Source organism: Salmo trutta, chromosome 8, assembly GCF_901001165.1.
Source record: "Salmo trutta chromosome 8, fSalTru1.1, whole genome shotgun sequence".
Lineage (NCBI taxonomy): Eukaryota > Metazoa > Chordata > Actinopteri > Salmoniformes > Salmonidae > Salmo > Salmo trutta.
The window spans coordinates 18,386,074-18,404,551 of NC_042964.1; the positions used below are offsets into that span (position 1 = coordinate 18,386,074).

Here is an 18,478-nt window from a genome sequence, read left to right on the forward strand (position 1 = left end):
TAAGGTCCCTCAGTCGAGCAGTGAATTTCAAACACAGATTCAACCACAAAGACCAGGGAGGTTTTCCAAATGGTTTGCAAAGAAGGTCACCTATTGGTCGATGGGTAAAAATAAAGAAGCCGAAATGGAATATCCCTTTGAGCATTGTGGAATTATAAATTACACTTTGGATGGTGTATCAATACACCCAGTCACTACAAAGATACAGGCGTCCTTTCTAAGTTGCCGGAGAGGAAGGAAACCGCTCAGGGATTTCATTATGAGGCCAATGGGGACTTAAACAGAATTTAATGGCTGTGATAAGAGAAAACTGAGAATGGATCAACAACATTGTAGTTACTCCACAATAATAACCTAAATGGCAGAGTGAAAAGAAGGAAGCCTGTACAGAATAAAAAACATTTCAAAACATGCATCCTGTTTGCAACAAGGCACTAAAGTAAAACTGCAAAAATATGACAAAGAAATTAACTGTATGTCCTGAATACAAAGTGTTATGTTTGGGGCAAATTCAACACATCACTGAGTACCACTCTTCATATTTTCAAGCTTGGTGGTGGCTGCATCATGTTATGGGTATGCTTGTCCTTGGCAAGGACTAGGGAGTTTTTTCTTAGATAAAAAGAAACAGAATAAAGCTAAGCACAGGAAAAATCCTAGAGGAAAACCTGGTTGTCTGCTTTCCAACAGACAAATTCACCTTTCAGCAGGATAATAACCTAAAACACAAGGCCAAATATACGCTGTAGTTGTTTACCAAGACGACATTGAATGTTCCTGAGTGGCCCAGTTACAGTTTTGACTTAAATCGGCTTGAAAATCTATGGCAAGCCTTGAAAATGGCTGTCTAGCCATGATCAACCACAAACTTGACAAAGCTTGAAGAATTTTAAAAAGAATATGGTGAAAATATTACACAATCGAAGCTCTTCAAGACAAATATGATTCTAACATGTATTGACTCAAGGGGTTGAATACTTATGTAATCAAGTAACATTAGTGTTTAATTAGAATTATTTTTTACAAATGTTATTTTTTTTCTTCCACTTTGACATTAGAAAATGTTGTGTAAATCTTTGACAAATTTTTTTTTTTTTTATCCCACCTTGTAACACGACAAAATGTGAAAAAAGTCAAGGGGTCTGAAAACTTTCTGAAACCACTGTAAAGGGATTGATCTCTGAGGATAGGAGTGTGTGCGTGTGTGTGTGTGTGTGTGTGTGTGTGTGTGTGTGTGTGTGTGTGTGTGTGTGTGTGTGTGTGTGTGTTGTGTGTGTGTGTGTGTGTGTGTGTGTGTGTGTGTGTGTGTGTGTGCGTGCGACGCGCATCATTCCATCCTCCTCTCTCACACCACTTTGTCAGCTTTGATCAGAAAGGACCGAGGCCCACCTGAGCCCCTAACTAAACACAACACACACACACACACAGAGACAATGTCACACACACTCACTCAAATATACTCAAACCCTTTCAGTGTGTTATGAAAGGCCTGTCTGTTAGTTGATCCCAGGACAAAACTTACAAAAAACTCATTGAAGTTTTACCAAGAAATGCTTCAATATTTTACCAAGAAACCATCCAAATTTGATCAGACATTTTGAAAAATGTTTAGAATCAGTGCATTCTATAGTGGATTTCTCAGTAAAACAGAAAGAAAATGATTGACACCTTTGATAAAGATAGAGAACAGCAATAATGACTGTTTATAAGAAATAATTCAAATACTGAGCTATATTGTATGCACATGTTTGGTTGAAATAAAATGTTATACTAATACAATTGTGAGATTCTGTTTATCAAGTAACCTTTTCTTTCCTCAAAAGGTAAGGGTCAAAATTATTGACACCCCTAAAGATTCTTCTAAATAAAATAGTCAAAGGTTTAGTATTTGGTCCCATATTCCTAGCACGCAATGATTACATCAAGCTTGTAAGTTTACAAACTTGTTGGATGCATTTGCAGTTCATTTTGGTTGTGTTTCAGATGATTTGTGCCCAATAGAAATTATGGTAAATAATGTATTCTGTCATTTTCATTGTAAATAAGAATAGAATATGTTTCTAAACACTTCTACATTAATGTGGATGCTACCATGATTATGGATAATCCTAAATGAATTGTGAATAATGATGAATGAGAAGGTTAGAGGGTCAAAGATCATACCCCCTAGACATGCTAACCTCTCACTATTACCAATAACAGGAAGGTTAGCATGTCTTGGTGGTATGATATTTGACCCTCTAACCTTCTCATTCATCATTTTTCACAATTCATTTAGGATTATCCATAATCATGGTAGCATCCACATTAATGTAGAAGTGTTTAGAAACATATTCTATTCTTATTTACAGTAAAAGTTACTCCAAAATGACACAGTACATTATTTACCATTCATTTCTATTGGGCACAAAATAATCTGAAACACAACCGAAACCAACTGCAAATGCATCCAACAACTTTGTAGAGTCACAATCTTGTATGTCTTTATTTTTATTTAACCCTTATTTTACTAAGTAAGTTGACTGAGAACACATTCTCATTTACAGCAATGACTTGGAGAATAGTTACAGGGGAGAGTAGGAGGGATGAATGAGCCAATTGGAGGCTGGGGATGATTAGGTGGCGATGATGGTATGAGGGCTTTGGGAATTCAGCAAGGATACCGGGGTTCACACCCCTACTCTTACGATAAGTGCCATGGGATCTTTAGTGACCACAGAGAGCCAGGACACCTGTTTAACGTCCCATCTGAAAGACGGCACCCTACACAGGGCAATGTCCCCAATCACTGCTCTGAGGCATTGGCATCTTTTTTTTTAGACCAGAGGAAAGAGTGCCTCCTACTGGCCCTCCAACACCACTTCCAGTAGCATTTGGTGTCCTATCCAGGGACCAGCCAGGACCAACCCTGCTTAGCTTCGGTGGCAAGCCAGCAGTGGGATGCAGTGTGGATGCATGTAGAGTCACAATCTTGATGTAGTCATTGTGTACTAGGAATATGGGACCAAATACTACACTTTTGACTACTTTATAAGAATATTTAGGGGTGTCAATCATTTTGACCCCTAACTTTTTGAGATTTGTATTTCAAAAATATTTTTCTCTGAGCAATTGTACTAGTATAAATCCCAATTTTTTTAGCATACAATATTTTATACAGTCATTATTGCTCGTCCTTATCAAGGGTGTCAATAATTTCGGACCCCACTGTACCTATAATACAGCACAATACAAACCCTGACAAACAACTCTATTTACAGTAAAGCAGAACAATAGCATGTCCATGGAAAGTGGCGTCTTCGACCTTACATGCCAAGAGTGTAACCAGCACAAATAAACATGTTACCTAACCTACAGCCAGACTATAGCGGATATCTGCTTTGGAAAGAGTAGACAGCGTCATATCCGATATATTGTACTTTCTACATCACTTTATAATGACCATGGGAATTGAGGCTACAATGTACTGTATGTTGATGAGACCCCTGTGTGTAATAGTTGTAATGAACATATTAAGAACTGCATTTATATCGCACTTTTGATACATTAGGCTCCAAATACTTATGGGTGGCTATAGTGAGATCTCTCCCGATGGAGAGAGGATGAAACAAGTTGTATATAGACAGCGACGCTAGGTACTGTAGTAGCTATAAGACGAGCTAGCCAGAGTGCACTTTTAATGGTGGTGTCATGTTGATGGTGGAGGAAAATGGAGAGGTAGATCTATTGTGGTGTGTGTGTGTGTGTGTGTGTGTGTGTGTGTGTGTGTGTGTGTGTGTGTGCACTCAACTCTCCCTCCATTTGTTTTCTTTCTTTCCATCTCCACCTCTAATATGTTTCATCTTTCCTTTTTTGAGTGGCTCTTTATTTTCCCCTCTCCTTGTTGTTTTGCTACTCTTTCCTTTCTCTCGTCCCCTTCACTTCCACCTCCTTTCTTCCTCTCTCTCTCTCTCTCTCTCTCTCTCTCTCTCTCTCGCTCTCTCTCTCTGAGTTTTCTCCAGCCCTTTCATCTCCTGCTCTCTCTCTCTCTCTCTCTCTGTCTAACTTGCTCTCTTTGCGGTCTGTCTCTGCTTTTTCCCTCACGGTCTTTAAATGTTCCCAGAATGTTTCACTAGGTTGTTGGAACAATCTGGTGAGAATATTGTGAGAACCTCTAATTTGTTTAATTAATCCCTTTTTGAGTGCACTTTATTTTCTCTTCTCTGTCTTGTTTTTATGCTCTTCTCTCCTTTCTCTTGTCCCCTTCACTTCCACTTCTCCTTTCTCTCTCTCTCTTGCTCTCTCCCCCCTCTCTCTCTCCTTATCTCCCTCTCTTTCTCTCCCTCCCCCTCTCCTCCCCCTTTCTCTCTCGCTCTCTCTGTCTCTCTATCTGTCCCTCCTCCTCTCTCTCTCTCTCTCTCTCTCTCTCTCTCCTTGTCTCCCTCTCTGTCTCCCCCTCTCCTCCCCCTTTCTCTCTCTCTCCATCGTTCTCTCCGTCTCTCTCTCTCTCCTTTTAGCCCATCTCGTTCTCCCACCCCTCTCTCTCTCTCTCTCTATCTCTCTTTCCCATCTCTCGCTCTGATGTTGTGTGCTCCTGCAGTAGACAGGCCTTGGCTCCTGTAACAGCAGCTTTGCCTCTGGGCCACAGGATCTCTGCTGATGTCTCAGAATCTCATCTTTGTTCTCCGTCTCCTCTCACGGGGATACACACACATACGCGCGCGAACAGGCACGCACACACACAGGCGCACACACACACCCATGCACACGCGCACACAGGCAGGGACACAGGTGCACACACACACACACACCCATGCACACGCAGACACGTGCGCGCAGGCGTGCACGCACACACACACATCATATCTCTCGTTCCCAGACATCACATCACAAGTCTATTGTCAGTCTTTTGAAACAACACAAAACATACCGATGTCTTGGTTGTCTGGGTATTTTCCCTCTAATTACTAACTAAACCCTGGAAGAAGCCACACTGTACTCCACTTCCTCCATTGTGAGTCTCTTAGTGCGTTAGTCACTCTGTGTACAGTGGAGATGTCTGTTTCTGTGTAAGACATAAGTGGACGGGCAAACCCAGGATGGAACACTAGAGTTGTTATGTTAAATCCTACCTCTTCAGAGAGTGTCTGAAATCAGATCTCAGTCTTACCCCCCCCCCCCCATTATGTTTTTAATTTTATTTTATTGCACTTGTCTTTTCCTACTAACGGCTGACGTTGTTGATCATTTCTGTATCGAGGAAAAACCTGCTCACTTTGATTGTGACGCGGCTGTCCCACCTAGCTATCGTAACACGAATGCACTAACTGTAAGCAACTTTGGATAAACTCGTCTGCTAGATGACTAGAATGTCAATGGAATATGAGAGGACAAGACCAGAATAGAAGGGGAAGTATAACCGGTGGATACATGGAAGGGCAAGGTAGGAGGAGGGAGGAGAACAGGAAAGGAGGAGGGGAGAATGGGAACGGGATGAGCCGTGAGCTGCGAGACGAGGGACATGCCAGAACTTCACTGTGCAGTAACTAGAGAACACCAGCAGGCCTGTCTTGTCAGCCTAACGTTACTGTAACGTTATAGAGAGACTTTGTGTGGCCTATCTACCGTTGGGGGTTGGGATAAATGTTGATGGGCCCCAGTACGCACTATAAGTGTTGGTTTGTAGTGACAGACAGTAGGGCGATATGAGTAGATGTCATTTGGATGACTGGAAGGTACTGTATTAGAGATTTGGGATACTGTGTAGGTTAAGGAGTGTGTTGGAGCTGGGCTGGAACAAAACCCTGCACTCACTGCAGCTCTACAGGACCAGTGGCCATCCCTGTTTAGGTTGATAGAAAGTGGAAGCCTATAGAAAAAGACTGGTAGCTAGGCGGTGACAGGGCGATGGGGCAGAGATTTAGTGGGATTTGGTATAGCGGAACCAATCCCAGAAACGGTTACTTTTCAGTAATCATTTCGAACAGACATTTGTTCAATTCCCACTGTTTTCTGCCTCAGTCCTAAACCAACATGGTGGATAACCGTTCCACTCCGTTCACCTAGAGTTTAACCCCTTAGTGGAAGGTAGGGTTTCATCCAGCAAATAAACATTTGCTCTGTGAAAGTTCCCAGAACATTCATTAGGTGGAGGAAAATGTTCTCATAACACACAAACTATCCATTCGTGCTGATGATTATAGAATGTTTGTATAAAACATTCACCTGATGTTGCAAGAACATTTCTAGGACACGTTTCATCTGTTCTTTAAAAGTTCCCAGAATGTTTCATTAGGTTGTGGAAACAGTCTGGTGAGAACATTTTGGGGACATCCCAAAACACAAAATCTGTCCAGTTGTGTGAATGATTCTACAATTTTTCTTTTAGGGTGGGAAAAACATTCGCCTGATGTTACCAGAACGTGCCCAGGACGCATTTTGTCTATTCTTTAAAGGTTCCCAGAATGTTTATTTAGGTTGTGGGAACATTGTAGGGATATGACAAGTGATAGATTCCCAAACACTAAAACTGTCTGGTTGTGCTGACATTCATACAATGTTTATTTTAGGTTGCACAGGACATATAGTGCATTTGGAAAGTATTCAGACCCCTTTACATTTTTTACATTACAGCCTTATTCAAAAAAAAATAAATGATCTCATCAATCTACACACAATACACCATAATGACAAAGCAAAAACATTTTTTTTAAAATGTTTGCAAATCTATTACAATTATAAAACGTACAGTCATTGCGAAACGTTTTGGTGAATGACACAAATATTAATTTTCACAAAGTTTGCTGCCTCAGTTTGTATGATGGCAATTTGCATATTCTCCAGAATGTTATGAAGAGTGATCAGATGAATTGCAATTAATTGCAAAGTCCCTCTTTGCCATGCAAATGAACTGAATCCCCCAAAAACATTTCCACTGCATTTCAGCCCTGCCACAAAAGGACCAGCTAACATCATGTCATTGATTCTCTCATTAACACAGGTGTAAGTGTTGACGAGGACAAGGCTGGAGATCACTCTGTCATGCTGATTGAGTTCGAATAACAGACTGGAAGCTTCAAAAGGAGGGTGGTGCTTGGAATCATTGTTCTTCCTCTGTCAACCATGGTTACCTGCAAGGAAACACGTGCCGTCATCATTGCTTTGCACAAAAAGGACTTCACAGGCAAGGATATTGCTGCCAGTAAGATTGCACCTAAATCAACCATTTATCGGATCATCAAGAACTTCAAGGAGAGTGGTTCATTTGTTGTGAAGAAGGCTTCAGGGCGCCCAAGAAAGTCCAGCAAGCGCCAGGACCGTCTCCTAAAGTTGATTCAGTTGCGGGATCGGGGCACCACCAGTACAGAGCTTGCTCAGGAATGGCAGCAGGCAGGTGTGAGTGCATATGCACGCACAGTGAGGCGAAGACTTTTGGAGGATGGCCTGGTGTCAAGAAAGGCAGCAAAGAAGCCACTTCTCTCCAGGAAAAACATCAGGGACAGACTGATATTCTGCAAAAGGTACAGGGATTGGACTGCTGAGGACTGGGGTTAAGTCATTTTCTCTGATGAATCCCCTTTCCGATTGTTTGGGGCATCCGGAAAAAAGCTTGTCCGGAGAAGACAAGGTGAGCGCTACCATCAGTCCTGTGTCATGCCAACAGTAAAGCATCCTGAGACCATTCATGTGTGGGGTTGCTTCTCAGCCAAGGGAGTGGGCTCACTCACAATTTTGCCTAAGAACACAGCCATGAATAAAGAATGGTACCAACACATCCTTCGAGAGCAACTTCTCCCAACCATCCAGGAACAGTTTGGTGATGAACAATGCCTTTTCCAGCACGATGGAGCACCTTGCCATAAGGCAAAAGTGATAACTAAGTGTCTCGGGGTACAAAACATCGATATTTTGGGTCCATGGCCAAGAATCTCCCCAGACCTTAATCCCATTGAGAATTTGTGGTCAATCCTCAAGAGGCGGGTGGATAAACAAAAACCCACAAATTCTGACAAACTCCAAGCATTGATTATGAAAGAATGGGCTCCCATCAGTCAGGATGTGGCCCAGAAGTTAATTGACAGCATGCCAGGGCGGATTGCAGAGGTCTTGAAAAAGAAGGGTCAACACTGCAAATATTGACTCTTTGCATCAACTTCATGTAATTGTCAATAAAAGCCTTTGACACTTATGAAATGCTTGTAATTATACTTCAGTATTCCATAGTAACATCTGACAAAAATATCTAAAGACACTGAAGCAGCAAACTTTATGAAAATGTATATTTGTATCATTCTCAAAACTTTTGGCCACGACTGTAAACCTCACATTTACATAAGTATTCAGACCCTTTACTCAGAACTTTGTTGAAGCACCTTTGGCAGTGATTACAGCCTTGAGTCTTCTTGGGTATGATGCTAAAAGCTTGGCACACCTGTATTTGGGGAGTTTCTCCCATTCTTCTCTGCAGATCCTCTCAAGCTCTGTCAGGTTGGATGGGGAGCGTTGCTGCACAGCTATTTTCAGGTCTCTCCAGAGATGTTCGATCGGGTTCAAGTCCAGGCTCTGGCTGGGTCACTCAACGACATTCAGAGACTTGTCTCGAAGCCACTCCTGCGTTGTCTTGGCTGTGTGCTTAGGGTCGTTGTCCTGTTGGAAGGTGAACCTTCGCCCCAGTCTGAGGTTCTGAGTGCTCTGGAGCAGGTTTTCATCAAGGAACTCTCTGTACTTTGCTTCGTTCATCTTTGCCTCGATCCTGACAAGTCTCCCAGTCCCTGCCGCTGAAAAACATCCCCACAGCAGGTTGCTGCCACCACCATGCTTCACCGTAGGGATGGTACCAGGTTTCCTCCAGACTTGACACTAGGCGTTCAGGCCAAAGAGTTCAATCTTGGTTTCATCAGACAAGAGAATCTTGTTTCTCATGGTCTGAGAGTCCTTTAGGTGCCTTTTGTCTACCTACAAGCAGGCTGTCATGTGCATTTTACTGAGGAGTGGCCTCTGTCTGGCCACTCTACCATAAAGGCCTGATTGGTGGAGTGCTGCAGAGATGGTTGTCCTTCTGGAAAGTTCTCACATCTCCACAAACTCTGGAGCTCTGTCAGAGTGATCATCGGGTTCTTGGTCACCTGTCTGACCAAGGCCCTTCTCCCTCGATTGCTCAGTTTTGCTAGGCGGCGAGCTCTAAGAAGAGTCTTGGTGGTACCAAACTTCTTCCATTTAAGAATGATGGAGGCCATTGTGTTCTTCGGGACCTTCAATGTGGCAAAAAGGTTTTGTTACCCTTCCCCAGATCTGTGCCTCGACACAATCCTGTCTGAGAACTCTACGGACAATTCCTTCAACCTCATGGCTTGGTTTTTGCTCTGACATGCACTGTCAACTGTGGGACCTTATATAGTCAGGTGTGTACCTTTCCAAATCATGTCCAATCAATTGAATTTACCACAGGTGGACTTCTATCAAGTTGTAGTAACATCTCAAGGATGATCAATGGAAACAGGATGCACCTGAGCTCAATTTCGAGTCTCATAGAAAAGCGTCTGAATACTTATGTGAATAAGGTATTAAAATAATAATAATAGACTTTCTGAAAACTATTTTTGCTTTGTCATTATGGGGTATTGTGTGTACATTGATGAGGAAATGTTTTATTTAATACCTTTTAGAATAAGGCTGTAACGTAACAAAATATGGAAAAAGGGAAGGGGTCTGAATACTTTCCGAATTCACTGTAACTATAATGTTGTAAGAATGTTGACAGAATACCTGGTCTATGTTCTTTGAAGGTTCTCAGAACATTTCATTAAGTTATGGCAGAGGCAGAGGCAGAAATTGCTGTGTGGCTGGGCCTGAGTAAAAGGGACTATTTCAGAAGAAATATCCAAACATCAATGGTGTAGTCGTGGTGCATGGAAATTTCCCTAACAGACAGGTGCTCTGTGTGAAAAATGATGAGAAACATATGTAGGCTAATTTGAATGACCTACAATTATGGCAAGGCAAAATACAACCAGATGACATCCAGAATTATACTGAACAAAAATATAAATGCAACATGTAAAGTGTTGGTCCCATGTTTCATGAGCTGAAATAAAAGATCCCAGACATTTTCCATACGCACAAAAAGCTTATTTCTCTTCAATGTTGTGCACAAATTTGTTAGTGAGCATTTCTCCATTCCCAAGATAATCCATCCACCTGACAGGTGCGGCAAATCAAGAAGCCGATTAAACAGCATGATCATTACATAGGTGCACCTTGTGCTGGGGACAATAAAAGGCCACTCTAAAATGTGCATTTTTGTCACACAACACAATGCCACCCTGACAACTGTCAGAAAACATCTCAGGGAAGCTCATCTGCGTGCTTGTCACCCTCACCAGGGTGTTAACCTGACCTGAGTTTGCAGGGTAAATGCTCACCTTCGATGGCCACTGGCACGCTGGAGATGTGTGCTCTTCACTGATGACTCCCGGTTTCAAATCTGATGGCAGACAGCGTGATGACGTCGTGTTGCTGAGCGATTTGCTGATCAACGTTGTGAACAGAGTGCCCCATGGTGGTGGTGGCCGGTGGGGTTATGGTAGGACAGGCATAAGCTACGGACAACGAACACAGTTGCATTTTTATCGACAATTGCATTTTATCGATAGCAATTTGAATGCACTGAGATACCGTGACGAGATCCTGAGGCCCATTGTTGTGCCATTCATCCTCCGCCATCACCTCATGTTTCAGCATGATAATGCACGGCCCCATGTCGCAATGATCTGTACACAATTCCTAGAAGCTGAAAATGTCCCAGTTCTTCCATGGCCTGCGTACTCGCCAGACATGTCACCCATTGAGCATAGTACGGATGCTCTGAAACGACCTGTACGACAGCGTGTTCCAGTTCCCGCCAATGTCCAGCAACTTCGCACAGCCTTTGAAGAGGAGTGGGACAACATTTCGCAGGCCACAATCACAAGCCTGATCAACTCTATGTGAAGGAGATGTGTCATGCTGCATGAGAATAATGGTGGTCACACCAGATACTGACTGGTTTTCTAATCCACACCCCTATTTACTTTTAAGGTATCTGTGACCAACAGATGCATATCGGTATAACCCAGTCATGTGAAATCCATAGTTTAGGGCCTAATGCATTTATTTAAATTGACTTGATTTCCTTTTACGAACCGTAACTCAGTAAAATCTTTGAAAGTGTTGCCTGTTGCATGGATATTTTAGTTCAATGTAAATAATAAGCCCAGCCCTTGCGGCTGCTACGTTAGGCTAAGGGACCAGATAGGAGTAGAGGTAAGAAAAATAGCAGATTTCAGTGGTGGTGTGTTACATGACAATCGGTTACTCGAGGAGTTCCTACACTTCACAGCGGCTGAAGGCTTGGATGGTAGTCGCTGCTGATTCATTTCTGTGTCGTGCGTTTGGCTAGATTTATGGGTAACAAAAAAAGGCCTAGGCTACATCTAATTCCATACGCCATGGTTGCCACATACTTCTACCCTAATATTACTATTCTTGTATAAATGACCGGATCGAGTCGAGGCCCTGGACTAAACCCCATAGACTGTCCCTTAAGCTCTTCTACCGAGAAGCAAAATAAAGAGGGCCAACTGTATAACTCATGAAACATGGGAATAAATGCAACATTTTCGTTGTGAATGCTAATACCGGGAGTCTGAGAACAGAGCTGAGTGCGGAGCTGTCCAGTGCTTAAATCTTTGATCCGACTTTCGCGGGCCCCTGGCCAAGCCGCATTACCTGGCCGTGGTGCTTAATAATATATAGGCCTATGCTATGGTTTCACACTCGCACTTTTCAAACCCATATTGCCAAATATTTCATGTGATTTGTGTTTGTGTAGGCTACTTCGTGCATGATTTCTCTATTGTACTAGATACTTGATAGGGGGTATACCGCCACTATACAACTTGATACGCATCAGTGGGTATTAAAACGTGAGTATGTGCAATGCCCACTGGAAAAAAAGTGGGTATAGGATACGCAACTACACAACCACTTACAACAACACCGCTGACAAAACAGGCCGACTGTCCAAGTCCTACGCTGACAGTAAACAAACAATGAAATACACAACATGTCTATCACCTACATATCGAGAGCTAGAGAGAGATTCTACAGCAGCAGACAAGTGCTGTGATATAATTGGAAAAACTATACTGTCACAAAATAATGAATGAAGTGTTCAGTCCGTCTGTCCAACCTCATGAAATAATCAACATTTTATCAAATCAGATCGACCACCCCCACTCAAAGGAGCCATCCACCATACAGGCACAACAGGTGTATTCAGGACCATGGTCAGAGCATCCGCCGGACACCAGCTCCGCAAAGGATTGCAATATGCGCAAAAGGTTTATTGCACTATTGCATAAAGAAGCAAGGAATAACAGAAAGGCCTGAACGTTTTTTTCATTAAGCCCAAAAGTGTACACTTTTTGCCATATGAAAACATCTTGAACAGTACAGCGGATATGGAATGAATAGCTCACTTTGAATAAGCAAACGCTACTATAGGCATTCGGGCATGAAATCATCATACATAATATCATGGCGGGTATGAATAGAATAGCTCACTTGAATCAGCAAACATAAACATGGAATGAAAACATGAAATCATCATGCATAGCCTAATACCACAGTGGGTATGAATACAGTAGCTCGCTTTGAATCTTAACACATATAGGCCTGACCTACCAAGGCAGGCATGAAAACATTAGGCCAAATCGTAGATAAACAGTATTCAGGCTTACGTTTCTTGTGTGTTTCACGTTTTACAGCACAAGGCGTAGACGCCTATAGGCTTGGTGTTGAGGATGGAGATGGTTATATCATAGTCTGAAGGGTTCCATTTCAAAGGACAACAGGGATACATTGTTGAGACAGGGAAAATGTCAGGGCTGCAGCTGTCCAAAACTTCAATACGGCATGAGAATTCCTGACCCCCCCCCCCCTCCAATTTTCCGACGCAGTTGCTGAATAAACACGGTTAATTCTGGACTCGTGAGCCTGGCGTATTTGGGCAGCTGCTCGCGCCGATTTATATTTGTTAAAATCATATTTCGATATTACAAAATTCATTCAATCTCCCTATGTCCACGTAGTGTAATGCATAAGAATGTTCTGAACTACTGACGTGATCACGATTCCTCTCTACAAATTAATAGTCCATGGACTCGGGGTTAAGTTGATCTAAAACATTACCCCGACTTTGAATGCGATTGCTTGCACTGAAGCCTTAACATTTATTCAGTGCAAACGAGTTGGGTTTGAAGCATGCCTCGCCAAGGTGCTTCCAATCCTTATATCCGTCTCTAACAAATGAGTTTTCCATAGTGGCCTTGGGGAAATGTCTACACATTTTACAGAAAACAGCTTCCCTTGATCGAACTGTATTCGAGCCAATAAAACTGTCCATACCACTTCCATGAGAAACACCGGTATTTTCCATTGATCACTGTTGTGGGGAACACTCACATTTTTAGTTGTGTGGGTGGTTCGTCAACTGCAGGCAAATCCGTAGGTGGATTCTGACTCGTGAAGAAGATGGTGAGCTATCTGGGCTGTGGAAGTGGAAGCAGTCACTATGCTTACCTCCTCATGGGCTGACATGCTAACATGCTAGCCTCTTCACGGACTGACAACGACGCTGACAGATTGGGCTCAGCCGATAGAGGTAGTGGAACAGGTGTTGTCCTCATCCTCCATCCGTGGCTTTTTGGTTTGCTGGGAGGAACCCTAATGAGAACGTTTTGGGAATGTTCGGTGGTTGCTGCAGATGCTGTGCACAGGATTATAGTGAATGTTAGGAGAACATTCCAAGAATATTTCATTTAAAAAAAAGTTAGATTAAACCCTAAGGAGAACTATGTGGGGATCTTTGTTTGAGGCAAATGTGTTTGTTTGAATGACTGGCGATTAGGGACGGTGTGGGTGTGCACACTGGCACGCTAGCGCAGACACACACACACACACAGACACACACACAGGCACGCTAGCACAGACACACACACATGCACGCACACACACACACAGGCATACACACACCCTGTGCTAGCCTGTCAGTGGTGGGCTGATCCTTGAACCAACTGACTGCTGGGAAATCAGAGTAGGCCCTGCGTGCCTGCTTGGGAGATACACACACACACACACACACACACACACACACACACACACACACACACACACACACTACGTGACTGCTGATGGGAGAACAGCCCTGGGATACACAGCAGAGAAGAGACCAGCACTGAGGGTATGTGTGCGTGTGCGTGTGTGCGTGAAAGCAGTGAAAATTATATTGTATGTTAACAGGAAATCTTTGGAGAATGAGTACACACTTCTGTGTGTTGTTGTTGTCTAGTGGTAACAGTAGGGATCATGGGAGTTGAAGTCTTCCTGCCTCTGTTTTGTAGTCTGTCTGCTCCAACAGAACAGATGAAAATGACATGCACTATTCAGCTCTGGGTTTAGACAAAAAAACAGCAACAGCAACAGGACAATACTACTCAGCCCAGTAGTAATTCTGACTTGTTTTCTGGTGTCATCAGCAGCCTAGATGGTGATCTTTCAGTGACAGGCCACACTGAGTTTCAGCCTAGCTTAGGCAACTTCAAGACAGAACGAAGGCTTACTGGGAAATGGTGGGAAAGAGAAAGAGTGGAACGAGAGAGAACGCACAAAACCCTGCCCCCCTCCAACAAAGACCATCCTATGTCAACGGCTTCGTAACAAGCTTCAAAAACAAGTGCACTATTCTCTCTCTCCTCTCTTTCTGTCTGCCTCCACCACTCAGCCCTTCACCCCCTCCATCACTCCCTCCTTTCCCTCCACTGTTTCTCTCTGATCTCTATATTCTTCGTGCTGGTCCCCCTCTCTCTCGCTCTCTTGATCTCTCTGTTCGTTGTCTGGCCTCCTGTAGCAGATGCTTTATTTGCTCCCTGTCTATCAAGTCTCCCACCGGATGCCATTGTGTTTTATCCACTTGTCTTTGTTACAATGTATGTTCCTGGTCCTCTCTCGCTCTCCCCATTTCTATCCCACCCTCCATTCCTACGGCCGCCCGCCCGCCCCCTCCCTCTCCACCTCCTCCCCTTTAGCGCTCTGAGCAATCCCCTCTTTCTCCTACTCTTTTCATATTTATGTTGCTGTCACTCCTCTCCTCTCTGTCTTTCTCCTCCCCATCGCCTCAGCTCTTTGCTGCAATCCTGACGCTCGACGGTCTCTTCTTCTTCCTCCTCTCTCCGGGCTTTAGAAATAGCATTTGGATGAGGCCGATTTTAATTTTTTTTTCTATTTAAAAAACGGATCAATTACAGAAAAGGAGTGGAGGGGAAGCTAAGACACACACAGCATCTCATGGTATACTGATCCAGAACACCACACAACACAGGCCATACACACACAGCATCTCATGGTATACTGATCCAGAACACCACACAACACAGGCCATACACACACAGCATCTCATGGTATACTGATCCAGAACACCACACAACACAGGCCATACACACACAGCATCTCATGGTATACTGATCCAGAACCCCACACAACACAGGCCATACACACACAGCATCTCATGGTATACTGATCCAGAACACCACACAACACAGGCCATACACACACAGCATCTCATGGTATACTGATCCAGAACCCCACACAACACAGGCCATACACACACAGCATCTCATGGTATACTGATCCAGAACCCCACACAACACAGGCCATACACACACAGCATCTCATGGTATACTGATCCAGAACCCCACACAACACAGGCCATACACACACAGCATCTCATGGTATACTGATCCAGAACCCCACACAACACAGGCCATACACACACAGCATCTCATGGTATACTGATCCAGAACCCCACACAACACAGGCCATACACACACAGCATCTCATGGTATACTGATCCAGAACACCACACAACACAGGCCATACACACACAGCATCTCATGGTATACTGATCCAGAACCCCACACAACACAGGCCATACACACACAGCATCTCATGGTATACTGATCCAGAACCCCACACAACACAGGCCATACACACACAGCATCTCATGGTATACTGATCCAGAACCCCACACAACACAGGCCATACACACACAGCATCTCATGGTATACTGATCCAGAACCCCACACAACACAGGCCATACACACACAGCATCTCATGGTATACTGATCCAGAACCCCACACAACACAGGCCATACACACACAGCATCTCATGGTATACTGATCCAGAACCCCACACAACACAGGCCATACACACACAGCATCTCATGGTATACTGATCCAGAACACCACACAACACAGGCCATACACACACAGCATCTCATGGTATACTGATCCAGAACCCCACACAACACAGGCCATACACACACAGCATCTCATGGTATACTGATCCAGAACACCACACAACACAGGCCATACACACACAGCATCTCATGGTATACTGATCCAGAACACCACACAACACAGGCCATACACACACAGCATCTCATGGTATACTGATCCAGAACCCCACACAACACAGGCCATACACACACAGCATCTCATGGTATACTGATCCAGAACCCCACACAACACAGGCCATACACACACAGCATCTCATGGTATACTGATCCAGAACCCCACACAACACAGGCCATACACACACAGCATCTCATGGTATACTGATCCAGAACACCACACAACACAGGCCATACACACACAGCATCTCATGGTATACTGATCCAGAACCCCACACAACACAGGCCATACACACACAGCATCTCATGGTATACTGATCCAGAACACCACACAACACAGGCCATACACACACAGCATCTCATGGTATACTGATCCAGAACCCCACACAACACAGGCCATACACACACAGCATCTCATGGTATACTGATCCAGAACCCCACACAACACAGGCCATACACACACAGCATCTCATGGTATACTGATCCAGAACCCCACACAACACAGGCCATACACACACAGCATCTCATGGTATACTGATCCAGAACCCCACACAACACAGGCCATACACACACAGCATCTCATGGTATACTGATCCAGAACCCCACACAACACAGGCCATACACACACAGCATCTCATGGTATACTGATCCAGAACACCACACAACACAGGCCATACACACACAGCATCTCATGGTATACTGATCCAGAACCCCACACAACACAGGCCATACACACACAGCATCTCATGGTATACTGATCCAGAACCCCACACAACACAGGCCATACACACACAGCATCTCATGGTATACTGATCCAGAACCCCACACAACACAGGCCATACACACACAGCATCTCATGGTATACTGATCCAGAACCCCACACAACACAGGCCATACACACACAGCATCTCATGGTATACTGATCCAGAACCCCACACAACACAGGCCATACACACACAGCATCTCATGGTATACTGATCCAGAACCCCACACAACACAGGCCATACACACACAGCATCTCATGGTATACTGATCCAGAACACCACACAACACAGGCCATACACACACAGCATCTCATGGTATACTGATCCAGAACCCCACACAACACAGGCCATACACACACAGCATCTCATGGTATACTGATCCAGAACACCACACAACACAGGCCATACACACACAGCATCTCATGGTATACTGATCCAGAACACCACACAACACAGGCCATACACACACAGCATCTCATGGTATACTGATCCAGAACACCACACAACACAGGCCATACACACACAGCATCTCATGGTATACTGATCCAGAACACCACACAACACAGGCCATACACACACAGCATCTCATGGTATACTGATCCAGAACACCACACAACACAGGCCATACACACACAGCATCTCATGGTATACTGATCCAGAACACCACACAACACAGGCCATACACACACAGCATCTCATGGTATACTGATCCAGAACACCACACAACACAGGCCATACACACACAGCATCTCATGGTATACTGATCCAGAACACCACACAACACAGGCCATACACACACACACAAACACTGTTGTCCCCACCCCCATTTTCCCCACATCATTTTCTTCATCTGTTTTCCCCAGCCCAACTAAAAGCTCAGTTGCTCTTCGGTTAACCCCGCCATCACCTAAAAGCCCAATTCCTCTTCGGTTAACCCCACCATCACCTAAAAGCCCAATTCCTCTTCGGTTAACCCCGCCATCACCTAAAAGCTCAATTCCTCTTCGGTTAACCCCGCCATCACCTAAAAGCTCAATTCCTCTTCGGTTAACCCCGCCATCACCTAAAAGCCCAATTCCTCTTCGGGTTAACCCCGCCATCACCTAAAAGCTCAATTCCTCTTCGGTTAACCCCGCCATCACCTAAAAGCTCAATTCCTCTTCGGTTAACCCGGCCATCACCTAAAAGCCCAATTCCTCTTCGGTTAACCCCGCCATCACCTAAAAG

General features: G+C 44.1%; 1 protein-coding gene across 5 annotated transcripts in view; it reads left to right on the top strand.

The window, feature by feature from the left end:
- Positions 1–18,478, top strand: part of LOC115198357 (neuroligin-2-like) — a 211,065-nt gene that overhangs the window by 105,698 nt on the left and 86,889 nt on the right. The gene's annotated exons all lie outside the window — the stretch shown is intronic.